The sequence below is a fragment of the Schistocerca cancellata genome, chromosome 4 (assembly GCF_023864275.1).
Source record: "Schistocerca cancellata isolate TAMUIC-IGC-003103 chromosome 4, iqSchCanc2.1, whole genome shotgun sequence".
NCBI lineage: Eukaryota > Metazoa > Arthropoda > Insecta > Orthoptera > Acrididae > Schistocerca > Schistocerca cancellata.
In genome coordinates this window covers 98,677,966-98,692,113 of record NC_064629.1, presented here as the reverse complement: position 1 = coordinate 98,692,113, position 14,148 = coordinate 98,677,966, and positions in this window count along the sequence as shown.

Below are 14,148 nucleotides of genomic sequence, written 5' to 3'. Positions count from 1 at the left end.
TCAACCTTTACGACGAACTCTCTCTCTCTCTCTCAACCTTTAGCGCAGATCTCATTCAGGTTTCAGACAGGTTGCACGGTGATTCCAATAGATCACTCACCCTCGTAGCTTTCTAGGAAAGCATCCAAGAGATCTCCCCAGGCACTTTGATCTAGAGTTTATGTCACGTTTCAACCACACTCTAAGATAAATCGCACATTTTTACCAAATTTTTTGACATGTCCAACATATTTCAAAGTTCATGCATTTTTCTGTATGTACGTATACAACTATAAATCTTCTCTTATTGCTTACACTACCAGATGCGGCTTGCTATATTTTTTTATGCCATTCAACTCTAATAACGAGCCCCAGCCCAGCCATGGTATATACCTATTCCTGCATTGGCAGCATTAAGTGTCAAAGCTAATGATAAAACACACACACGTACATGAATTGCTGTTGGTGTTAGTGTGTTGACGTTATTCCTCTGTAAACACACAATTTCGCTATTTCAGGTGTTGGTTTCCAGCAGGGACACACACTCCTCCCTCCACTGGCACCGGAATCGTAACTGGAGGCGGTGGCGGCGGCGGCGGCGGCGTTCAGGGATTGATTGGATGTATTCCATTGATGGGTGCACAGCACAATATGCGGAGAAATGTTATTATTCGGTGTGAAGGCAGCATGCGCTACGTCCGAGCCGAATCTGCTGGCTTAAATAGCCAGGATAATGGGTGGGTGGATCCATCTACGCAAAAAATTTCATATATAATTATCTATATGGATCCACCCACGTATTGTCCGAGGCATCATCCGAAAGGCGGATTTGCCAGTGATACGTCTAGGAACATTGTTCTTCCTGGATTCAGCATGCTGTCCACCAGGAAGTACTATTCAAGGCTCGATCCACACGCGGTACATTCGGGGTGGATCCACCTGCCTAAAGTCTGGGGTGGATCTGTTTGTGCAATTATTTCTGGATAATGTTCGGGTTCGGTATGGATCCATCCATATATGGTCCGGGGTAACAAAATAAATCATTCTGCTTTAGGTCCAAAGCCGCCTCCACCTCCGCATCCGCCGCCACCGCCGCCGCCGCCGCCACCACTGCCTCCAAAGACGCCTCCGGCCTCGGTGGTGGGAGGGAGTGGGTGTCCCTGCTGGAAGTCAACAGCCCAAACAGCGTAACTGTGTACTTACAGCAGAATACCGTCGGCATACTACCTCCATGTACGTGTGTGTGTGTGTATGCTTTATCTTTGTGTTTGACACTTAGCGTTACCAATGGAGGAATAAGTTTGTATCCTGTCTGGGTTGGGGCTCTGTAGCAAAGTTGGATGACAAAAACATAGCAAGCCACATCTGGTAGTGTAAGCGATAAGAGCAAATTTATAGTTGTATACGTACATATGGCAAAATGCATAAACTTCGAAATACGTTGGAAATGTCAAAAAAATCGGTAAAATGTGTAATGTGGCCACAGAGGATATGTGCATCTATCTTAGAGTCTGATCACAATGTGGCATAAACTCTAGATCAGAGAGTCTGGGGAGATCTCTTGAACGCTTTCGTAGAAAGGTATGAGAATGAGTGATCTAATATAAGCACTGTGCAACCTGTCTCCTGACTGAGATCTGTGGTAAGGTTTGAGAGAGAGAGAGAGAGAGCTCGTCGTACATTCCTTGGATTTTGTTGTTACTTATACAGAATAAATTATAGATATGGCGTCACAGATGTACTTAGTGCGAAACAAAATTATACAGGTGTGGTAATCGACCGAGAGGAACTGTAAAGAGTAGATATATGAGCAGTACTCACACAACATATACCGATTACGTAACATCAGATCACGACTTGTGCATGGAAGGAGACTGCCAGGGAAACACAAATCTGGGTGTTGATAACGATAAGGTGGTTGGAATAGTCCATTTAAAGTAGGTAACATGTTGTAGAGTGGAGATATATAAAAAATAATTTATGTCACATCACAAATCCAAGCGTGAAAAACGTTACTGGTTACCACAGTACAGATTTTATGAAGTGTACACATGTGTAACTAGGAGGAACATTTACGTACTCTTCGCTGAAGAACATTGTGTTACCGAGCTGGAGAATACAATGCACACTATAGAATGGATTGTGTGTTTGACACAGTGTTAGACTGTTTAAGTGTTTTGGATATATAACAAACAACATTTACAATATGCTCCATTCTACTCTGTGCCAGTTACACCCATGTGGTGTCAGCTAACAGATAAATTGCAGGACAACAGCTATGTGGCTCAAATGGCTCTGAGCACTATGCGACTTAACTTCTGAGGTCATCAGTCCCCTAGAACTTAGAACTACTTAAACCTAACTAACCTAAGGACATCACACACATCCATGCCCGAGGCAGGATTCGAACCTGCGACCGTAGCGGTCGCTCGGTTCCAGACTGTAGCGCCTAGAACCGCATGGCCACTCCGGCCGGCACAACAGCAATGTGTCTACTGGAGGTAGTATAAATAATCCGAAATTGCCTTAAACCGATGAGTGCTTAGTAATTATGTTCTATCCGCATACAATTTCAGGTATCCACTACATGGAGATTCTTAACACTGACTCCAACAAAGAAGACGTAAATATTACTCGGAAGTTTTACAGTAAAGCATGACAAACACGTTTCTCTCAATCCAGGACATTGTTGTCCACAATACCTTCAAAGAAGGCTATTGTCAGATTAGGAGTGCTACCCATAAACAATACTGACAACAGCAGAGCTGTGTGGTATGTCACGGCTGCTGTCGCAACTGAATCATCAGGGTCGCCATAATCCTGCTGTATCCTCCAGTCCATGTCTAATGCTGCTGGGTGTGGTAAGCCATTTCCATCGCTGCTGAATCGTCCTAGATCAACGACAGCTCCATCTCCAAGCCTCCTTATAGTCCACTGGTTGTAAAAATATTTGAGAAATTATTCCTTATAAACCTGATTTAATTTTTCAAGCACTTCTAGATATTGCTCATAACTAAATTAGTATGCTGCAGAAACATATTTTGCGGGGGGCAGATGATCGTCTTTCGTCATACTTGTTACAGAGAGCGGTCTGGTGCACGCTGTTGGTATCAAGACTAGAAGACATGGTTGTTATTTATGGTTTCTAAAACCGTCGAAAGCAACATCTATCCCAGACGTTTTAACTAGTGTGTTAAGAATATCAGGGAGGGAGGAATCTAGTGATAGTAAGTCTGGTAATGGAAAGGAGACATCTAAGTGGTGGTTCCATTTTTACTCAGATGTTTTGTATCATCGTTACTAATGATTGTCATCCTGTGTTTACCACACACATGCAAAAGATGACACATGAGAGAGATAGGCGGTAAATACTAAGGCAGTTGATGTGAGATCTAAAACGCAACATTGCCGGAAGTTAAAGTAGATATGTGTGACGTATAAAGAGCCCCACGCATTCCTGACCACCATGTCGAAAGTCAGTTACAGAACTGTATCCGTACCGATTTAATTATTTAATGCGGTAATATGCATTTCAGGAGTTGCCTTACAAAATAAAAGCGAAATGATAGATATACTAAATTACTAAGAGAGATAGGCTGACGTGGGATCAACATACCGCCATACGTAGATTGATGTAGATATGACTGGGTGGAAGCACGTCCACCCTCACCAAACTGGATATGTAAAAGGTTACACATAGTACCAAACGAGTTACTGATAGTACTATTGTGCTCTATATCTTGGTGGTATTCTATGTTGCACATCCGAATGACTGTCTACTCGTCATAAGCAGATTGATATGGAAAATTCTAGTGAGAGTAGTTCTGAGAATGCAAAGAACAAGTCCACATCTGCTGTAGAACGTCTGGCTGGGTGTGAAATAAAATAAATTATGCCTTCCTGGTATGTATAGGAGACATTTTTGTCGAGCAGGCCTATTAAAATGACCGAGATCGTTTCGCCATTTGTCTGCTGGTGGTGGCTAATACTAGCTCAGATGAAGTTGATCATGATGATGTTTCTGGTTATGGATCCTACAATTCAAAAATATTTTATGTATGTAACTGCGTGTGTACGTGTTGTGGAAGACTGTAGCTATAGTGGCTTATTCGGTAACTGTGGGATGTAAGTCCTCCATACTCTAATTAATGAACGACCTATAATGCTTTATAAAAAAATGTGCGGTACTAGTAGCATTCCATGCTGCAAAAACCAGGTGATTTTCCATTCGTCGGAAGCAAATCAGTGCTGAAAATTCTAGTCTGAATAAATCTTTGAATGCAGAGAACAACTACGCATCTGCTCTAGAGGATCTGGTTGCTTCAAAAATGGCTGTAAGCACTATGGACTTATCATCTGAGGTCATCAGTACCATAGACGTAGAACTACTTAAACCTAACTAACCTAAGGACATCACACACATCCATGGCTGAGGCAGGATTCGAACCTGTGACCGTAGCAGCAGCGCGGTTCCGGACTGAAGCGCCTAGATCCGTTCGGCCACAGTGGCCGGCAGGCTCTGGTTGGTTATGATACAGAATAAATTATGCCTTTCTTATACACTACTGGCCATTAAAATTCTACACCAAGAAAAAATGCAGATGATAAACGGGTATTCATTGGACAAATATATTATACTAGAACTGACATGTTATTAGATTTTCACGCAATTTGGGTGCATAGATCCTGAGAAATCAGTACCCAGAACAACCACCTCTGGCCGTAATAGCGGCCTTGATACGCCTGGGCATTAAGTCAAACAGAACTTGGATGCAGCTTCAACACGATACCACAGTTCATCAAGAGTTTTGACTGGCGTATCGTGACGAGCCAGTTGTTGGGCCACCATTGACCAGACGTTTTCATTTGGTGAGAGATCTGGAGAATGTGCTGGCCAGGGCAGCAGTCGAACATTTTCTGTATCCAGAAAGGGCCGTACAAGACGTACAACACGCAGTCGTGCACTATCCTGCTGAAATGTAGGGTTTCGCAGGGATCGAATGAAAGGAAGAGCCACGGGTCGTAACACATTTGAAATGTAACGTCCACTGTTCAAAGTGCGGTCAATGCGAACAAGAGCTGACCGAGATGCGTAACCAATGGCACCCCATTCCATCACGTTGGGTGATACCCCAGTATGGCGATAACTAATACACGCTTCTAATGTGCGTTCATCGCGATGTCGCCAAACACGGATGCGACCATCATGATGCTGTTAACAGAACCTGGATGCATCCGAAAAATGACGTTTTGCCATTCGTGCACCCAGGTTCGTCGTTGAGTACACCATCGGAGGCGCTCGTGTCTGTGATGCAGCGTCAAGGGTAACCGCAGCCATGGTCTCCGAGCTGATAGTCCATGCCGCTGCAAACGTCGTCGAACTGTTCGTGCAGATGGTTGTTGTCTTGCAAACGTCCCCATCTGTTGACTCAGGGATCGAGACGTGGCTGCACGATCCGCTACAGCCATGCGGATAAGATGCCTGTCATCTCGACTGCTAGTGACACGAGGCCGTTGGGATCCAGTACGGCGTTCCGTATTACCCTCCTGAGCCCACAGATTCCATATTCTGGTAACAGTCATTGGATCTCGACCAACGCGAGCAGCAATGTCGCGATACGATAAACCGCAATCGCGATAGGCTACAATTCGACCTTTATCAAAGTCGGAAACGTGAAGTTACGCATTTCTCCTCCTTACACGAGGCATCACAACAACGTTTCACCAGGCAACGCCGGTCTACTGCTGTTTGTGCATAAAAAATCGGTCGGAAACTTTCCTCATGTCAGCACGTTGTAGGTGCCGCCACCGGCGCCAACCTTGTGTGAATGCTCTGAAAATCTAATCTTTTGCATATCACAGCATCTTCTTCCTGTCGATTAAACTTCGCGTCTGTAGCACGTCATCGTCGTGTAGCAATTTTAATGGCCAGTTGTGTACGTGTAGGAGACTGTTTGTGCAGGATACAATTTAAATTACCGTGATCATTCCACACTTTGTCTACTAGGGGTGACTGATACTAGCTCTGATGGTACTGATCGTGATGACTTATCTTGTTATGGATCGTAAAATTAGAAAACTTCTTCTGCTTTTAGCTGGTTGTGTACGTGTTGTGGAAAACTATACTTTTAGTGGATTTTTCGAAATTGATGAGATGTAGGACCTCAATACTCTACTTTAAAAAAGACAGTCTGGGTCTATAACAATTTATAAAAAAAAATGCGCTTCAGCGACAAAATAGCCACTGCTTCGAAGTTGGTCAGCAGCCTTACGAAACACATTGGCTGATCGTAGCGCCTTCTTCTTTGTAGTAAACAGTGTATGAGTTTGTCTTGTGAGTCATCGATCTTAATGTAACACTACATTCTTTGTCAGAACGCTTTCTTTAATAAAATATGAGCCCCTTCGCGTTGGTAAATACGAGCCAAGGTACGGAATATTTCTTTCAGAATGTTTTTTCCCTACTAGAGTCGACTTCATGAAACACTGCTGCGCAGATAGACCCTGCAACATTTCTCTCTGAAGTATTAGGTTCCGATGTTAGCTGATTTATTATTTATCATCGACAACATTGTGTTGTGAGAGTGCTAACGACACGTGAGAGGCGGATTCGTTGTAGAATCTTGAAGTCTAACACGTGCTGATATTATTGTAATGAGTATATGTATGGAGTGTTTTTGTTACTACATATTGTTTTTTTTTTGTTAATAAGACTGTGTGCAGTAGTTCACAGGCATGTAATATAAATTAATTATAGTACATTTTATTCCTCTGGCTGTTACGGGACTTCGCCAGGTGGCACACATGGTCGGCAGTGTCAGTCACTGGCTTCCGCTGATACCAGCGGCACGTGGTTCATCCTCGGCTGTTGTTCCAACTGCCGCATTGCAATCGAGGCGGTGATAGTTATACACTGAAGAGCCAAACAAACTGGTACACATGCCTCTATAGTGTAGGGCACCCGCGAGCACGCAGAAGTGACCCAGTACGACGTGGCATGGACTCGACCAATGTCTGAAGTAGTGATGGAGAGAATTGACACCATGAATCCTGCAGGGCTGTCCATAAATGCGTAAGAGTTCTCTTCTGAACAGCACGTTGCAAGGCATCCTAGATTGCTCAATAATGTACATGTCTGGGGAGTTTGGTGGCCCGCGGAAGTGTGTAAACTCAGAAGAGTGCTCCTGGAGAACCTCTGTAGCAGTTCTGGAGGTGTAGAGTGTCACATTGTCCTGCTGAAATTGTCTAAGTCGTATCTAGACGTATCAGGGAATCCATATCACTCCAACTGCAAACGTCCCTCACCATTAGAGAGCCTCCACCAGCTTCAACTCTCCCCTGTTGACATGCAGGATCCATTGATTCATGAGGATGTCTCCATACCCATACACGTCTATCCGCTCGATACAATTTGAAACAAGACTCGTCCGTACAGACGAGGCGTAAAGCTTTGTGTTGTGCAATCATCGAGAGTACGCAAGTGGACGTTCGGCTCCGAAAGCCCATATCGATGATGTTTCGTTGACACTTGTTGATGGTCCAGCATTGAAATCTGCAACAATTTGTGGAAGGGTTGTACTTTTGTGACGCTGAACTATTCTCTTCAATCGTCGTTGTTCCCGTTCTTGCAGGATCTTTTTCCGGCCGTAGCGATGTGTGAGATTTGATGCTTTACCGGTTTCCTGATATTCATGGTACACTCGTGAAATAGTCGTCCGGGAAAATCTCCGCTACCTCGGAGATGCTGTTGCCCATCGCTCATGCGCCGACTATATCACCACGTTCAAATTCACTTAAATTTTGATTACCTGCTATTGTGGCCGCCGTAACCAATCCAAAAACTGCACGAGACGCTTGTTGTCTTATATAGGCGTTGCCGACTGCAGCGCCATATTCTGCCTGTTTACATATTTCTGTATTTGAATACGCATGCCTATCCCAGTTTCATTGGCACTTCAGTGTAAGACGAAATTCTGGAGTGTTACTCCTCAGTGATTCGCCCCATCTCTCCATTAGCGTTATGATTTTTTCTGCGGCTACTTTGAGCTAATGAGATTACTCTATGTGTGGGACGTGCGAGACAGGAGTTGCATGGTCGAAGTTTAATAATTTTCCACAGGTCTGTGTACAATCTCAGAGTAGCTTCTGCAGGAGTCAGGGTCCTGGGTCGTCAAAGACTTACATCTTCTCATCATAAATACGATGGTGATTACACTGTTATCAGGTATGTGCGACCTGTTTTTTTCATCTAATATTTTACGTGTGTCGTTCGCATTCATTAATCACTTTGGGAATTGGTCTTTGGAGGATACTCTTATCAGTGTATGGTACTCGGTCTCTACGGTCACACTTCATTGTATCATGACTTATGCGAGTCCATCAACGACATTTATGTAGGAAGCATTTTCTTCTTTCTGTTGCATTGAAACCATTTCTTTATCTCGTTTGCGTGTTGCGATGTGGTATACGACTATTTTCGGATCTGTTTACAGGTCTTAGAGTGACGTAACATTGCAAGACTTACATGCGTGACAGATCTAACCCACCGTCAATGTGGTCCTAGTACTGTATTTGGTCGCTACATTTTATTCCCCGATGTACGAGGTATGGATCACTTGTAGTGGGGGAAGACACGTCTGTTGTACCAGTACTGCTCTCGTTGGAGGGATACTCATTATTACCACACAGATAAGTTTTCGTAGAAAATACACTAGTATGTGGACAGTGCGGCATGTCTTTGGAATTCTGCATATCAGTCGAAAGTGCATTCCATACCCGGATTTTTCCATGGTTAGTGTACGAGGTTTATAGTAATGTCACAGATAATAGCAGGGTTTATTTTGTTACGAGTCGTTATTCAATCTGGGAGGCTACCTTGCTGAAAATGGAGTCACCCCCGCTAGTTTCGAAAGCGGACTATTGGAGGGAGGAGGGGAGGAGTATGTTTCTGATTGGTCCAGAAAGAGGGAGCCTTGAGGAGAGATATATTTGGCGCTTAAACTGTTAGCAACGGTTATCTACATAGGAGTCTACAGATATCCTCTGGTTAGCGTGTAGGTATCTGCGAGTTAAGGCTTGGGGAGTGAGGAGGGGGAGTGCTTGCCGGTGAAACTGTTAGCAGTGTTTATCTGCAACTGCGTTGACAATTTATGACACGAGTGGCTGTGAGCACTATGGGACTTAACTTCTGAGGTCATCAGTCCCCTAGAACTTAGAACTACTTAAACCTAACTAACCTAAGGACATCAAACACATCCATGCCAGAGGCAGGATTCGGACCTGCAACCGTAGTGGTCGAGCTGTTCCAGACTGAAGCGCCTAGAACCGCTCAACCACATCAGCCGGCCAATTTATGACATGTTTTCATTGTGGCGGGACGCCCTCGCTCTGGACGATTGAGTGCCATTTTGTGACAGCTACTAGGTTGGAGGTATTTACTTGTACATTGTACAAATTTATGTACCACGTCTGGTGGTATGGTCTGGCATATTGTGCACATACTTGTGGCTCTCCCGTTCGCGACCTAGTGGCCACGATGGTACATAATCTTCAGTACCGTATGGTATTATTTGGCGAATATAGGTGAGGAGTTCTTCGTAATCTAGGTGTGTAGCGTTCTTTGATATTTCCATCTACGAGTTGGGATCTCTTCACCGTTATTACCACTAGCAGGAGATTTATTTTATTTTATTTAACTGTGGGACCAAACTGCTGAGTTCATCGGTCCCTAGGCTTACGCACTGCTTAATCTAACTTAAACTAACTTACGCTAAGGACAACACACACACGCATTCCCGAGGGAGGACTCGAACCTCCGACGGGGGGGGGGGGGGGGGGGAGGCAGCCGCACGAACCGTGACAAGACGCCCAAGACCGCATGGGTACCCAACGTGGCGGGCAGGAAATTCCTCGGCCAGAACTGATAGAGAGACAATGTTAGGCACCAACCACAACGTTCTCGGCAGTTGCTGCGCACTGTTCCCGCGATCATCGGGGTTCCCTGCTTAACCCCCTCACGTCGGAGTCTAAAGGGGGTGGTGTATTCTACAGCAGGAGACATGACATTCGCTGGGTTTGGTGTAGACACTGGACGACTCTCTTTAGAGGCACGCTATAAATACACTATCTCTGGTTGGCAGCACCATAATTTTACTATGACGTCACATAATTTAGTAATGTAGCGTGATATTTCTTATAGAATATCTTTGACTTATAGAATTCTCTGTGACATCACTATTTCTGCCAACGTTTTCGTTACTAACATCATGACGTCACACACTAGTAATGATACACAAATCGGGAGCAAGGCTGACAACACCATGACGTCGATGCGACACGATGCAACGTCGTGACAATACACGACGTGAAGTTGACACATAACTCGCCTAATTGGGTATAATGTGCAAAACTGTGGAGAATATGTAAAACTGAGAGTACTTACATATTATCTACCCGCTTGTGGCGTCAGCTGGTGCCTCGAAATATTAAACAAATAGACCTAGAATGACGTAATTTGTTCTAATCAAATAGACAGAACCTCTCCCTATGCTCGAGAGTGTCTCACTTATAGAAGATGGAGTTCGGGAGGTGTGCCTCAATATCAGTGATATTTAAATCTGCATTGTGATTGCTTGAGAGCTTTGTGACATCGACGCGACGTCTGAAACAGTCTTACTTCATTGGACAAAATACGTAAAATTGTAGAAAAAAACTGTAAAACTACATAAAAGTGAGGAAAATACGAGAAATTGGGCGTGTTTACATATGTGCCTAGGTAACGTCACAAGTTGACAACAACGTAATATTGTTATTAGTAGCTTGCCGCTGTGACCGAGCGGTTCTAGATGCTTCAGTCCGAAACCACGCTGCTGCTACCGTCGCAGGTTCGAATCCTACCTCGGGCATGGATGTGTGTGAAGTCCTTAGGTTAGTTAGGGTTAAGTAGTTCTAAGTCTAGGGTACTGATGACCTCAGATGTTAAGACCCATAGTGCTTAGAGACATTTGAACCATTTTGTTATTAGTATATTGGCATCATGTGACATAATTTCTTATAAACAAATACACACCACCTCTCCCTATGCTCCAGAGTGCCTCTAGTTATAAAGTAGGGAAATTGTGGAAAATACGTTAACTTGGGGAGACTGTGAAAACATACGTAAACCTGGGAGCACTTACCTATCTGCTGGTTGTAACCTCTTCCAGTGTCACATAATATTGGTATTAACAAACAGAACTCATGTGACTTGACAACGTAATTTTCAAACAAATAGACACATCCTTTTCCTATACAGCCTAACTCCTCAGTAAGCCCTCCCACACAGGCGTCCTTGTTCTAAAATATGAAGGTGTGGAGGAGGTGCACCATCCTCATTGGTCCAGAGGGGTGGGGAGGAGGCCCCCGTCATTTTTAAGTCTCATGGCAATTGTTTGTGTGATTACCCTGGATGACATTTATCAATTGCTGGTGGTTACCTAGGGGAGAGGGTGAAACAAGGAGCCCAAGCATGCAACCCGACACTGGGTGTCCTTATCTGTAAATCTGAGATAATGTCGTTATCTGTCTTCGAATCGACCATGTACTACTCACGGTGTAGTGGTTGTCATCAAACAGTCAAACAGTGGTGTGACAATGTGTGCAGTAGTATGGAGTTACTGAAGCAAAAGTTGCCAACAACAGCAACATTAAATGCTCAGTCTGTGGATGCGACGATGAGGTTTCTGAAAAAGTTTTACAGTGTATGACTGTGAGCCCCAGACAAGAAAATGTAATTAAGTATGATATGAAATGGAGGTTATAGAGAGATAAACCACGCTCTTGCGTGGTCAATTCAGCACGAGCGGAATTGGTTCCGAGACAGAACGCACCATTTCCGTAGTTGATAGTCTGAGTTTCATTTACAGGCGAGGTGGGGTATACACAGAGTGGAATGATAAATTACCGCAATTGTCACATGTGGACAGGTGAAAATCAAGGGCAATCGTGGAGGCAAGACTACAAGTTGACTTTGGTATCAGTGTGTGTGTAGGAATTGAGCGTGACGGTCTCGCAGGGCCATGCACTTTACAAGACTAATTAATAGCTTAAGTTTATCACAGATTACCCGCAATGTCAGAGAACGTTACCCTTGGTGAGAGACAAGAAAATTAGTAAAAGTAGAAAAGTACTAACCTACTTTCTTTGCCTTGTACGAAATTACCTAACAGAATCGTTTGAAGAGCGATGCATCCGGCGAGGGATTTCGTTGTTATGAACTCGTCTTTGACTTAATCTTAATCCCTTACATTTATAGTTATAGAGACATTTCAAGGCTCTAGTTTATTCTACACACTGGTAACGTGGACACGCGTATGTGCCATGCACGTGACCAAATTCCAGGGCAGCCAAACGTATTTGCATGCGTTCATGATATTTTGAGCGGAAGGGCTGAAAGACGTGTAAGAATGAATGTTAACCACAGTGGGAGCCAGTTGCAGTGTCCACAGGTACGCTACGATGACACAGGAGCTCCTTGCAGAAGCGTTACGTATTCGTAGTGTAGTAGAATAAATACGTTGGCATTTATGTGTAAAAACAGCATTGGTGAATAACGTAAGTTTTTGCAACAAGACGACTACAACGGTAAATAAGATGGCAGCACTAAACATTATGACAAAGCTATATAAATTATATAAAGCCTACGCAATTATACTATATAAAGTAGTTTACGTATGACCCTGTCAGCACAAAATGAGTGACAGCATTATGTCATTCAGGAAGAAATACTGCAGATCACACGCAGTGTACTGAAACATACACCGGTAAATGTGGCAATAAGTGAACTATATATCGCATAAGGTAAACATTTTCAAATTTTATTTGTTTTGCTATGAACAACAGCTCTTAAAAATTTCACATAAAGGGGACATCACAATATAATATGTGACCACCCCATGATAAAGAAATAGTTATAGACATAATATTTATAACCTTGTAATAAATTTAACGAAAAAATCCCATCAAGAAAAAATAATCTAGAGAAATGTAGTTTTTGGGATACATTTGTCCAGGTAATATATTTAAGTGATTAACGTTGCAAAATCACAGGTTAATGTAAGTGCGAGATAAGCCATTGCAAATGTGAAGTGCTTGTACATTGATAACCGGTGTAGCCGCCAGAATGCTGAATATAAGCATTCACATGTGCATGGATTCCGTCGTACAGGTGCCAGATGTCACTTTGTGGAACGGAGTTCCATAGCTGTTGCGCTTGGTCAGTCAATACAGGGACTGTTAATGCCGTTTGTGGATGATGTTGACTGAAGACAGGTCTGGTGATCGAGCAGGCCAAGACAGCATGTCGACAGTCTGTAAAGCAAGTTGGGTTACAACAGCGATATGTTGGCGAGCGTTATCCAGCTGGAAAACACCCTATGGATTGCTGATTACGAATGGCAGCACAACAGGTCGAATCACTAGACGACGTAGAAATTTGCAGTCAGGGTACATGCGATATCACGGGAGTGCTCCTGCTATATTACGAAATTGCACCCCAGACCATAACTCCAGGTGTAGGTTCTGTGTGTCTAGCACGCAGACAGGTTGGTTGAAGGAGCTCATATGACCTTCTTCAAGCAAGACACGACCATCACTGGCACAGAGGCAGGACCGGAATTCGTCAGAAAACACAACAGACATCTACTCCGTCCTCCGATGAATTTTCGCTTGTCAGCACTGAAGTGGCCAGAGCCGGTGGTTTGGGGTCAGTGGAAAACACGCTGCAGGGCGTCTGTCTCGGAGCTGTCCTTGAAGTAATAGATTTGTACTGGTTCGTTGTGTCCCCGTGGTGCCAACCCCCGCTGGCATTGCTGCTGCAGACGCGGTACGCTGAGCCACAGCCATAAGCCGACCACGACGGCCTTCCCTCTCCGTATTGCTTCGTCGACCTCCGGAACACAGTCTTCTTGAGGCCGTAACGTCTTGTGAACAGCACTTCAGTGCTGTGAAGCCAGCAATCATGCACAGTGGTTACATTCATGCAAAGTCGTTCTGCAGTACCGCCGAAGAAACATCCAGCTTCTTCTAATCCTATCAGACAACCTTGTCCAAACTCATTGAACTGTTGATAATGACGTCTTTGACGTCTTAATCGCGTTCTTGACTGACATCAGCTCACTAAATTCGCTCGCG